Consider the following 13,629-nt stretch of genomic DNA (forward strand, 5'->3'; position numbering starts at 1 on the left):
AACTCCTCACTTCTTTTCCCTTGTTTTTTACCCAACCGCTTGATCTATCTTATTGTATTTACTTTTAATGTTTATTCCTATTTATTTTTGACATAACCGCTGTCTATTTTTTTGTTTTATCTTAATTAGTAATTATTGTTTGACATCGTCACTGTATTGGTTTGGTTTAGTTATTCTGACTTATCATTTTTTTTTTTTCATTTACATTGTCATTATTACATAGTAGGTTCGTTCTTAATGGGCACAATCAGTTGCACAAGAAGAAACCCCACAAATGCAAGCCAAAGAGAGAGAGAGAGAGAAAGGTCGACGGTAGATTTTATTATTATTTATTTATTTATTTATTTATTTATTTTTGAGAGAGAGAGAAAGGGAGAGAGAAGGTCGAGACTAGAAATATTTTTCTTTTGTAGAGAGAGAGGGGGAGGAGAGAGGAACGAAGGGAAAGACGGAAAGAGAAAGAGAGGAGGGGAGAAATAAACAGAAACACGAGAGAGAGAGAGAGAGAGAGAAAGAGAGAGAGAGAGAGAGAATCTTCTTCAGCGATTTACTGCAGGAGGCGTTTAGCAGCACCTCAAACACTTTTAAGAACCTAAGTATGGAGGAGACTGCAAGAGACCCTAAGGCCTACACTAGGCAGTTCCATATCCCTAACCACGTGCCATCCCTATTCAGAAAGTTATCTTTTCTGAAGAACGTAGGAATGAATGAGACTGCAAAAGACCCTAAGGCCTACACTAGGGAGTTCCATAAAGCTGTCTCACCTTCTCTTAAGACAATTATACTGTACAGTATATTGTTTCAGCGCTCACTAACTACCTGGCGGTTACCAAGTCTATTCCACTCATTAACCACCCTATTAGTAAACCAGTTCTTGCCTATTTTCCTTCTTAAACCTAAAATTGTCCAATTGAAACCCATTACTACGAGTCCTGGCGTGCTGTCTTAATATGATGACCTTGCCTGCATCACCCTTGTTAATGCTCTTGATCCATTTGAAGACTTCTGTGAGATTACCCCGCACTCTACATCTTTCTAGAGTGTAAGTTAAGGTGCCTAAGCCTCTCTGTATTACCACCTGTGCCCTCTGTGTTTTGGGAAACTATGCCGCTCTCTCTCAGAAAGGTAACGAAGCAAAGCGCTTTCGTGTATTCACAAAACGTTGGAAATTTGAATAACGAAAGCGCTTTGCCTCCTTTACCTTTCCTGTTGCATGTGTGCATGTGTGCATGTGTGTATGTACTGTATGTATGTATGTGTGTGTGTGTGCGCGTGTGTTTGTGTATGTACGTGTTTGTGCGTGCGCGCGCGCATGTGTGTGATTCACCATGGCCTTGGATTACGTGATGGGTTCGTGATCGACAGTTATTAACCTCCCGGATGAAAACTCAGAGCTGGCATATGTGTATTTGTGTGTGTGTGTGTGTGTGTGTGTGTGTGTGTGTGTGTGTGTGTGTGTGTGTGTGTGTGTGCGAGTTTGTGCGTGCGTGCGTGTGTGTGTGAAAATGCGTGGACGCATATGTGGGTCCATTTTGACGTATACCACATGACTACTACACACACACACACACACACACACACACACACACACACACACACACACACACACACACACACACATATGCGACACCACCGCCACCACCACCACCACCTCCACCTCCACCACCGCCACCACCACCACCACCACCACCACCACCTCCACCACCACCACCTCCACCACCACCTCCACCACAAAAGCCTTACAAATGTGCAGCGGGAGTTTAACCCCGTTTATAGGAACATTCGCCTCTCTCTCTCTCTCTCTCTCTCTCTCTCTCTCTCTCTCTCTCTCTCTCTCTCTCTCTCTCTCTCTCTCTCTCTCTCTCTCTCTCTCTCTCTCTCTCTCTCTCTCTCTCTCTCTCTCTCTCTCTCTCTCTCTCTCTCTCTCTCTCTCTCTCTCTCTCTCTCTCTCTCTCTCTCTCTCTCTCTCTCGTTCTCCTCTCTCTCTCTCTCTCTCTCTCTCTCTCTCGCTCTCTCAATAAATGAATAAATAAAATGATAAAAAATCGCTCTAGCGTCGACCCTTCTCTCTCTCTCTCTCTCTCTCTCTCTCTCTCTCTCTCTCTCTCTCTCTCTCTCTCTCTCTCTCTCTCTCTCTCTCTCTCTCTCTCTCTCTCTATTTCTCGCTTCTTTTGGTATTAATATTTGTCTTTCTTTTTCTCTTTGCAGGTAAGCTTGGGAGGATCCTCAGCAAAAGATGGTTCAGTATCCCGGTGTTTAATTGAAATTCGAAGAGGTACAGGTGAGAGCACTGACCTCCTCCTTCTTCCCTTTCTTCTTCTTCTTCTTCTTCCCTTTCTTCCTCTTCTTCTTCTTCTTCCCTTCTTCTTCTTCCCTTCTTCTTCTTCCCTTCTTCTTCTTCCTCTTCCCTTCTTCTTCCCTTCTTCTTCTTCTTCTTCCTCTTCTTCTTCCTCTTCTTCTTTTTCTTCTTCTTTTTCTTCTTTTTCTTCTTCTCTTCTTCTTTTTCTTTTTCTTCTTCCCTTCTTCTTCTTCTTCTTCTGCATCTTCCTCTACCTTCCTTGTTGTTGTTCTACTTCTTCTGCTACTCCTTGTTGTTCTTCTGTTTCCTCTTCTTCTTCCCTTTTTTCTTCTTCTCTTCCTTCTTCTTCCCTTTCTTCTTCTTTTTTTCTTCTTCCGCCCTTTTTTCTTTTCTTCTTCTTCTTCTTATTCTGTTTCTTCTTCTCATTCTTCTTCTTCTTCGTCGCCTTGTTGTTGTTCTTCTTCTTTTTCTTCTTCTCTTTCTTCTTCTTCGTCTTCTTCTTCTTCATTGTTGTTCTTCTTCCTCTTTTTCCCTTTTTTTCTCTTCTTCTCCCTTCTCTCTCTCTCTCCCTCTCTCTCCCTCTCTCTCTCTCTCTCTCTCTCTCTCTCTCTCTCTCTCTCTCTCTCGCTCTCTCTCTCTCTCTCTCCCTCCCTCTCCATCTCTATCTCTTTCTCAAGCTTGTTTTTTTTCTAGTTTCTAATCAATCACCTGTTAAACTGGAAGCGATCACCAAACGATGACTTTTTTTTTGTCTATAATCCTTCTAAGGTCCTCGTTATCTATTTGGCTAGAGTTACTCCTCTTCTATTCCCCTCCCCCTCTTCCACTCCCCTCCCCCTCTTCCCCTCCCCTTCCCCTCTTCCCCTCCCCTTCCCCTCTTCCCCTCCCCTTCCGCTCTTCCACTCCCCTTCCCCTCTCACCCTCCCCTCTCACTTCCCCTCTTCCCCTCCCCTTTCCTCTCTCACCCTCCCCTTCGCCTCTCACCCTCCCCTCTCACATCCCCCTCTTCCCCTCCCCCTCTTCCCCTCCCCTTCCCCTCCCCCTCTTCCCCTCCCCTTCCCCTCCTCTTCCCCTCTTACCTTTCCCTCTCACTTCCCCCTCTTCCCCCTCCCCTCCCCCTCTTCCCCTCCCCTTTCCTCTCTCACCCTTCCCTCTCACTCCCCCCTTCCCTCTCACTCCCCCCTTCCCTCCCCTTTCCTCTCTCACCCTCCCCTCTCACTCACCCTCTTCCCCTTCCCCTTCCCCTTCCCCTCTTCCACTCTCCTCTCACTCCCCCTCTTCCCCTCCCCTTCCCCTCTCACCCTCCCCTCTCACTCCCCCTCTTCCACCTCCCCTTCCCCTCCCCTTCCCCTCTTCCCTCCCCTTCCCCTCTTCCACTCTCTCCTCCCTTCCCCTCTTCCACTCTCTCCTCCCTCCCCCTCTTCCCCTTCCCTTCCCCTCTCACCCTCCCCTCTCTTCCCCTTCCCCTTCCCCTCTTCCACTCCCCACTCACTCCCCCTTTCTTCCCCGTACCCTTCCCCTCTCACCCTCACCCTCACCCTCACTCCCCCCTCTTCCCCCTCCCCTTCCCCACTCCCCCCTCTTCCCCCTCCCCTTCCCCACTTTCCCCCTATCATCTACCTCTTCCCCCTTACCCTTCGCCCACTCCCCTTACTCTCTCTTCCCCTTACACCCTCTCCTCCCCCCTTCCCTCACTTCCCCCTTCCCCTCCTCCCCTCTTCCCCCCGTCCCCTCTCACATTTCCCCATTTCCCACCTCTTACCCCTTTCCTCTCTTCCCCTCCTTCCCCCTCCCCTCTCCCGTTCGCCCTCTTCCCCTCCCGTCCTCCCTCCCCTCCCCTCCCTCTCCCCCTCTCCCTCCCTCTCCCCCTCCCCCCCTCGTTTGATGAGCAGTCTGTTCATGCGCCCAGGGTCAATTACACCCGCTAAACGAGCCCTCGAGTATTTGAGGGTCAGCGAGGCTCGTCCTCGGGGTAACGAGGCAAGTGCCAAGCCAATGCTTCGGCGACAACTCGAGTGCCACTCCAGCTTCCGGCCATTAAGCTTCCTTCCTTCCGGGGGAGAGGTGAGGAGGGAGGGAGAGAGGGAGTTGGAAAAGAGGGGAGAGGGGAAGAGGGAAAGTTGAGGAGGGTAGACGGGGAGGAGTGAGGGGAAAAGAGGGGGGAAGGGGGAGGGGAAGGGGAGGGAGTGAGGGGAAAAGAGGGGGGAGGGGAAGAGGGAAAGTTGAGGAGGGTAGACGGGGAGAAGGAGAGAGGGGGAAAGATGGGGAAGGGGAAGGGGAGGGAGGGAGGGGAAAAGAGGGGAGAGGGGAAGAGGGAAAGTTGAGGAGGGTAGACGGGGAGAAGGAGAGAGGGGGAGAGATGGGGAAGGGGGAGGGGACGGGGAGGGAGGGAGGGGAAAAGAGGGGAGAGGGGAAGAGGGAAAGTTGAGGGGGGTAGACGGGGAGAAGGAGAGAGGGGGAGGGGAAGGGGAAGGGGAGGGAGTGAGGGGAAAAGAGGGGGGAAGGGGGAGGGGAAGGGGAAGTAATTCTAGTGAAACAGATAATGAGGACCTTGGAAAGTAGAAGAAAAAAATCCTCGTTTGGTGATCGCTTCTAGTTTCCCAGGTGATTACAAGTTAGGAAGCACAAGCGAGAGAGAGAGAGAGAGAGAGAGAGAGAGAGAGAGAGAGGGAGAGAGAGAGAGAGAGAGAAGGAGACAGGGAGGAGTGAGAGGAGTGAGAGGAGAGAGAGAGAGAGAAAGAGGAGAGAGTGGAGATCAAGAAATGAGATATAGATGAGAGAGAGAGAAGGAGACAGGGAGGAGTGAGAGGAGAGAGAGAGAGAGAAAGAGGAGAGAGTGGAGATCAAGAAAGGAGATATAGATGAGAGAGAGAGAAGAGAAAGGGAGAAAGATAGAGAGGAGGACGAGAGGAAATAGGGAGGAGAGAGGGGAGAGAGACAATGAGACAGAGAGGGAAGAGAGAGGAGAGAGAAGAGGCAGGAAGGAGACGGGGATGGAGAGAGGAGAGAGAGAGAGAGAGAGGAGACAGGGAGGAGTGAGAGGAGAGAGAGAGAGAGAAAGAGGAGAGAGTGGAGATCAAGAAAGGAGACAGATGAGAGAGAGAGAAGAGAAAGAGAGAAAGATATAGAGACAGAGAGTGGAGATCAAGAAAGGAGACATAGATGAGAGAGAGAAAGATAGAGAGGAGGACGAGAGGAAATAGGGAGGAGAGAGGGGAGAGAGACAATGAGACAGAGAGGGAAGAGAGAGGAGAGAGAGAGATAGAGAGAGGATAGAGGAGAGAGAAGAGGCAGGAAGGAGACAGGAATGGGAGAGAGGAGAGAGAGAGAGAGAGAGAGAGAGGGGGAGGGAGTGAGGGAGAGAGAGTTTAGCGAGGGCGATATCATCGTCTTAATCGACTATACGATCACCATGGAGACACGACCCTCAGACTATACAATGAACTCGCCGCATCGACCATCGTACCAAATGTGTCCCACCTCGATATTGCGACCTCCTCGCTGAGGCAAACCCTTGTATTCGTGAGGTTCCGTCCACCTGTAATGGGCCAATGGCTTTAATACAGTTACGATAATGATAAAAAGACAATGCAATGATGATAAAAGATATATTTTTTCAATTTGTTTTATTCCTTCTTCACTTGTTCTTTCGATGTGTCCAAACCATCCCAATACCTTTTCATCAGCCCAGTCTGCTATCTCCCTTTCCACCCCAGGTCTCCTCCTCACCTCCTCGTTCCTCACTCTATCCAGCCTAGTGACCCCTACCATACTCCCCACACATTTCATCTCGAACACATTCAAACCTTTCCTCTCTTCCTCTCTTAATTTCCAAGTTTCCGCCACGTACAAAGCCGTCGGGACAATTACCCCTTCATGCAGTCTCCTCTTTGCACCCATTCCCAAATGTCTGTTTGTCACGACACTTTTTTAATCCCCCAATGCGCTCACTTGCTTCCCTCAATCTACGTTCTACCTCCACCTCCACTCCTCCCTTTCCTGCCATATGTGACCCCAAATACTTAAAGATATCCACTTCCTCCAGCTCCTCTCCTTTAAGACTTACTTCTAACTCGCTGCCACCCTCTCCCCTCGTACATCTCATTACTTTGGTTTCAACCAAATTTACCTACAACTTTCCCCTATCGCATACCTTCCCAAACTCCGTCACCCTTAATCCTCCCTCTGATCCTGCCACAAGCACAGTGTCGTCCGCAAACAACAACTGGCTCACCTCCCACTCTTCTCTCCGTTTTCTTTGACCATTCACCCCTTCGCCTTTGCCACCCGCGCCGCTCCGCCCGTGTAGGCGACACCCTGAACAGCCAGGGCGACATGACGCATCCCCGACCCAGTCCCACCTTTACCTCAAACCACTCGCTCTCACCATTCCCAATTCAAACACAGGCTCTACCACTCTCAGAACTCTTGACTGACCTTAACAGTTTTACTTCAATCCCATATATCTGCAAAACCTGCAAACAAAATATTTAAATAAATTAGAGATGATTTATATCTGTTTTGCAGATATCAAAAATTTCTAAATAATTGTAATTGCTTTTTTTAATTATTTGTTTATTTATTGATTATTATAAATGATGAAATTTATCTTATCGTGATTTTTTTTTGTTATCGCTTTGGTTTTATTATTATTATTATTTTTATCATCATTGTTATTATTTTCATTATTATTATTATTATTATTATTATTATTATTATTATTATTATCATCATTATTGCTATTTTTCTCATTAACATTATTATCATTAACATCATCATCATCATTATCATTAACATCATCATCATCATCATCATCATCAATCATCAATCATCATCATTCTATTTTGTTGATCTTTATCGGACCTTATGACTTGTAAGGAAAATAGTGAAGACATTGTTTACCAAATCGTTTTTTATATAACAGAGATACTGGCACCGACAGCAGCCCATACAAAACAACTCAACACACAGACACACACACACACACACACACACACACACACACACACACACACACACACACACACACACACACACACACACACACACATAAATACACACACACACGTACATAAACATATACATACGCACACATGCATAGATACACACACACACACACACACACACACACACACACACACACACACACACACACACACATACACACACACGTACATAAACATATACGTACACACATAGATACACGCACACGTAATACATATATGCATCTACACGCACGTAATACATACACACATATAAACACACACACACACACACACACACACACACACACACACACACACACACACACACACACATATATATATATATATATATATATATATATACATATATATATATATATATATGTATATATATATATATATATATATATATATATATATGTATATATATATATAATATTCAGTATATATTGCTGACCATACATATTCACTGACAATACTAAAATAATGGCTATCAGTAACAGAAAAAAAACATAAGAGCGTATAAGATTGACGGGGGACTACAAGAGACCATAATGCCTACACTAGTCAGTTCCATGTCCCTTACCACCTCTCAATTCTCTCCTCTCTCTCTCTCTTCTTTCTCTCAAAACCTATGTCTACCTCTCTGTCACTGTCTCTCTCTACTTTTCTATCTCTCTACCTTTCTATCTATCTATCTATCTGTCTGTCTCTCTACCCATTTCTCTCTCTCTCTCTCTCTCTCTCTCTCTCTCTCTCTCTCTCTCTCTCTCTCTCTCTCTCTCTCTCTCTCTCTCTTTCTTTCTCCCTCCTAGTTGCATCGGTGTTGACACTGTCTCGGGGTCATAAGGTCGCACGAAACCTCTGACACTGAGAGGGAGGGAGTGTGGGAGGGGGGGAGGGAGGGGAGGGGAGAGGTAAGTCCCGTTGAAAAGGGAAATAGGCAAGAACTGGTTTACCTAACCGAGTGGTTAATTAACGAATGGAATAGACTTGGTAACCGTCAGGTAGTTAGTGAGGGCGCTGAAACAATACATAATTGGTCGTTTCAAGAGAGAAGGTTTGATCTCTTTATGCATGACAGATGGTAAGGGACATGGAACTGCCTAGTGTAGGCCTTAGGGTCTCCTCCGTTCTTGTGTATGTTGTTAATGAATGGAATAGACTTAGTAACCATGTATTGAAAGCCGAAGCAGTAATTGGATGACAGGTGGTTAGTGACATGGAACTGCCTAGTGTAGGCCTTAGGGTCTCTTGTAGTCTTCTCCATTCTTATGTTTCTCTGTTCTTAAGAGAAGGTGAGATAACTTATGGACGGTGGTAAGGGACATTGAACTTCTTAGTGTAGGCCCTAGGGTCTATTGTAGTCTCCTCCATTCATATGGACGGGTGTTTCCAGCGTTTCTATCCCAAATTGTGATACGTTGAAGTTTGTATTGCGTTGGGGGGGGGGTGACAGCCTAGGAGGGGGAGAGGGGGGAAGGGGGGAGTGGGGTGTCAGATTTTGTTTCATTGTATTGCAAATGTATTGATCATTGTCCATTCTTGTTGCTGTTAGAGACGTGGATGTGTACGTTTGGTCCCCCACTTACGCACACATGTGTACACATTCACGAACGGATATGCACATGAGCATGGACGCACACACAAACACACACACACACATGAGCTCTGAGCTCTCATCCTGGGGTTGATAGCACATGAATCAAAACCATGGGATGTCACACGCACACACACATACACACACACACACACACACACACACACACACACACACACACACACACACACACACACACACACACACACACACACACATCACATACACACAAATACACATACAACGCCCCCCTATCACGCCACGCCACAAGGCACAACAGCAAACTCGGGCCACTCCGTCCGTACTGCGCTTCATTAATTAATTAAATCTAATCCTAGAATGAACGAAAATTTTACATTGTCACTGTATCACTGCTAAACCAATAAACTGATTATTATTAGCTGCAGTGGGAAATGCTAAGAAAATAACCGTGATAAGTGAGGAAAATGGAGGAGAAATAAGGAAGGATGAAGTGAAGGCAGTTGTTAAGATGATGAAAGCAGGTAAGGCACCTGGTCTGGATGGATGCCACGCAGAATGTCTAAAAAAAGGGGGTGCAGTGATGTTGGACTGGTTGGTGAGGTTATTTAATGTTTGCTGGAGAGAGGGTAGAGTGCCGGAGGACTGGAGGAGTGCCTGTATAGTTCCACTTTACAAGGGAAAAGGGGACAAGTGTGAATGTAGTAGTTTCAGAGGAATTAGCTTGTTAAGTGTAGTTGGGAAGGCTTATGGGAGGATCTTGATTGAGAGGATTAGGAGAGGAACAGAGGGAGTAATTGGTGAGGAACAGTGTGGATTTAGGACGGGTAGAGGTTGTGTAGATCAGATCTTTGTGGTAAGACAGATATGTGAGAAAGCTATAGGAAAGGGGAAGGATGTTTTTTGGGCTTTTATGGATCTGGAAAAGGCTTACGATAGGGCAGACAGAAAGGCACTGTGGGAGGTTATGCAGATATACGGGATAAGAGGAAAGCTTCTGGGAGCTGTCAAGAGTTTTTATGAGAATAGTAGAGCTTGTGTCAGGATTAGAAATGGAGAGAGTGAGTGGTTCGAGGTAAAGGTGGGACTTTGTCAAGGATGCGTTATGTCGCCCTGGCTGTTCAACTTATACATGGATGGGGGTAGTGCGAGAAATAAATGCAAGGGTAGTGGGTCAGGGATTAGAGATAGTTAAAGAAAATGGAGAACAGTGGGAGGTGAGCCAGCTGTTGTTTGCGGACGACACTGCGCTTGTGGCAGGATCGGAGGGATTGAGGAAGTTGGTAACAGAGTTTGGGAGAGTATGTGATAGAAGAAAGCTGAAGATAAATGTGGGTAAAAGTAAGGTGATGAGATGTACAAAGGGTGAAAGTGGCAGTAGACTGGAAGTGAGCATTAAGGGAGACCGACTGGAGGAAGTGTATAGTTTTAGATACTTGGGTGCAAATGTGGCTGGAAAAGGTGGAGTGAAGGTGGAGGTAGAATGTAGATTGAGAGAAGCGAGTAAATGCCTTGGTGGATTAAAGAGTGTAATGAGGAATAGACATTTGGGAATGGATGCGAAGAGGAGATTGTATGAAGGAGTGATTGTGCCAACAACACTGTATGGGGCAGAAAGATGGAACATAAGAGAGGAAGAGAGAAGGAGTTTGAATGTGTTTGAGATGAGGTGTCTGAGAAGTATGATGGGGGATACTAGGCTAGATAGAGTGAGAAATGAGGAGGTGAGGAGGAGAACAGGAGTGGAAATGGAGTTGGGAGATAGGGTTGATGAAAGAGTATTAGTATGGTTTGGACACATGGAAAGAATGAGTGAAGAAAGACTAGTAAAAGAGGTATGGAAGGCAGATGTGGAGGGAGTGAACATGAGGGGTTACTAGGATGAGGTGGATGGATGGGGTGAAGGGGGCTTTGGGGAAGAGGGGAATGTCTGTTGAGGAAGGACGGGAGAGGACAGAAGACAGGGGTAAATGGAGAATGGTTGTATATGGATGATATTGTGATGCATGAGGTGGAATGGGCGGGGGGATGGGGAGTGAGGTAGTATGTGTGAGCAAAATTTGACGCAGCCCGAAGGGATTTCTCCCTGTCTTATCCTTTTATGCAATGGGGGTGGGGCGCCGATTTAATGAAGCGGCATTGCTGTGGATGTGCTGTGTCTTGCGACACTGCTTCTGACCCAGGGCAGTGGACAAGGTGCAGGGATGACCCGTCATCCAGGAGGTGCTAAGAAGGAAGAGGGAGGGTGGAGGGGTGTGGAGTGTGTTTAGGGATGGAATGGGTGGGATTGATTTTAAGCCTTTCCCTTTTTGGCTACCTCCCTTGTAAGGGGGGAAAAGCCTTGGTATATGTATGTATGTATTATTATTATGTTGGATGGTGTTGTTCACAACATATGGTAGCATTCGAGTGGTACCAGCTTCTCTGGAGGCGTGGAAAACAAGTTTTGTTTCTTGTCTTTATTCGAGTGAATATCTCCCGCTCTCCGAAGAGGAACGGTTCATTATATACATCAATCCGGCAAGGTTGCCGACAAGGGAAAAATATTTACATGGTCGCTGTTTCCAGCGAGACTAGACATCGAAATTATTTAATTTACATACAGGGCTAACAAGAAATGATGATACATCACTTTGTATCATTTATATACATACATACATATATATATATGTGTGTGTGTGTGTGTGTGTGTGTGTGTGTGTGTGTGTGTCCGAATGTGGACTGGAGAGAATAATAACCTTGTGGAAATTTATTGTCGAAGTGGCAATATCTTCGTTAGCAGGAATCAAGGGTTTGGTGACAGCTGTGCGCGTCCGAGGTCATGACCCCGATAATTTGGAGTCTCAGGACAATAGACTTGACCGCGACGCTTGACGCATGACACCGTTGTGGTGCTATGCATGTGCATGCGTATGCGCGTACTCGTCTAGATGTAGGTAGAAAGGAGACTGCGTCATTTTAGAGGTTCTAGAAGTTCTCCAACAATTATTATTATTAATATTATTATTATCGTTGTCTTCATTGTAAGAGGGGCAGAGGGGAAAACACACAAATAGAACGAGAGTTTATTCTTTAACTAGTTTCGCACTATGGTGCTTCTTCAGAGAGAATATTACACAACAGAAAATACTGGCAACAAATGCAGAAAATGTGTGGGTAATGAACTAGGATAGGTCTGAGTTCAAGGAGGCTCTAAATCTCGTGCATTGATCGTACTGACACTCCGTGGGATGCCTCTGGTGATCATTCGTCCCGTTTTCTTCCACTCTTTTGCTGCGTGCCGTGCTGTTGTCTCCGATAATTTTATATCACCCACTCTATTGTTCGTACATTTGTTGGTGGCTATGTACAGAGCTTCTACGATTTTTCTTTGTCTTTTGCTGAGATTATTATGCAGAATAATCGCTTGATCCCATTTAGGTAGATGTCCTTCTTCGTCTATGTGGTTCACGAGTGCACTTGTGTTGCGGTGGTATTTGACATCGGCTTTGTGATCTTGTAATCTTGTGCTTAATCCCCTGTAAGTTTCTCCTATATATGCACTGTTACACCCCGAACATGGAATTTTATAAACTAAACTTTCGGATTTGTTATTTTCTATCCTTGGTTTGATAAGATCACTAATTTTCTTACCTCGTTCTATTTGTGTGTGTTTCCCCTCTTCCTCTCTCACAACCTGTCAAGATGTCGTCACATTGTCTTCATTGTTATTACACACACACACACACACACACACACACACACACACACACACACACACACACACACACACACACACACACACACACACACACACACACACACATTATATTTTCTCTTAATGCAATTGTCATCCTTATTAGGATGACCAAATTACCTTAGTTAGCTGGGAGCAGATAACGACAGCAATTAGACCCTTAACTATCGACAGTTTCGATAAAATGGCTTGTTTGTCTTTCAAATGTAGTTTCATTTAATCTTTTTTCACTCGATACTTTATCTAGTGATTACGCCAAAAACCTAGTTTTTCCTACCCTTCCTCTTCCCCCTCTTCCTCTCCTTCTCCCCTCCTCCCCCTCTTCTCCTCCACCTCCCCTCCCCTCCTCCCCCTCCCCTCCTCCCCCTCTTCTCCCTCTCCCCTCCTCCCCCTCCCCTCCTCCCCCTCTTCTCCCCCTCCCCTCCCCCTCCCCTCCTCCCCCTCTTCTCCCCCTCCCCTCCCCCGCCCCTCCTCCCCCTCCCCTCCCCCTCCCCTCCTCCCCCTCTTCTCCCCCTCCCCCTCTTCTCCCCCTCCCCTCCCCCTCCCCTCCTCCCCCTCTTCTCCCCCTCCCCTCTTCTCCCCCTCCCCTCCTTTTCCTCCCTCCTCTTCCTCCCTCCTCCACCTCCCCCTCCCCTCCTCTTCCTCCCTCCCCCACCTCTCCTCTTCCTCCCTCCTCCACCTCATCTCCCCTCCCCTCCCCTCTTCTTTTCCCTCCGTCCTCCTCTCTCCCCTCACTCTTCCTCTTCCTCCCCTCCTCAACCTCCACCCCCTCTTCTTCCCCCTCCCCTTCCCTTCTTCTCCCTCCTCCTCCTCCTTCTCCTCCTCCTCTTCCTCCTCCTCTTCCTCTTCCTCCTCCTCCTCCCCTCCTCTTCCTTCTCCTCTTCCTCCTCCTCTTTCTCGTCCTCCTTCTCTTCCTCCTCCTCCTCCTCCTCCTCCTCTTCCCCCTCCTCCTCCTCTTCCCCCTCCTCCTCCTCTTCCTCCCCCTCCTCCTTCACCTCCATCTTCCTCCATCAAAGGCAGGATACCTTTC

Source organism: Oratosquilla oratoria, chromosome 30 (assembly GCF_046742065.1).
Source record: "Oratosquilla oratoria isolate Oo_2021 chromosome 30, ASM4674206v1, whole genome shotgun sequence".
In the NCBI taxonomy this organism is placed as follows: Eukaryota; Metazoa; Arthropoda; class Malacostraca; order Stomatopoda; family Squillidae; genus Oratosquilla; species Oratosquilla oratoria.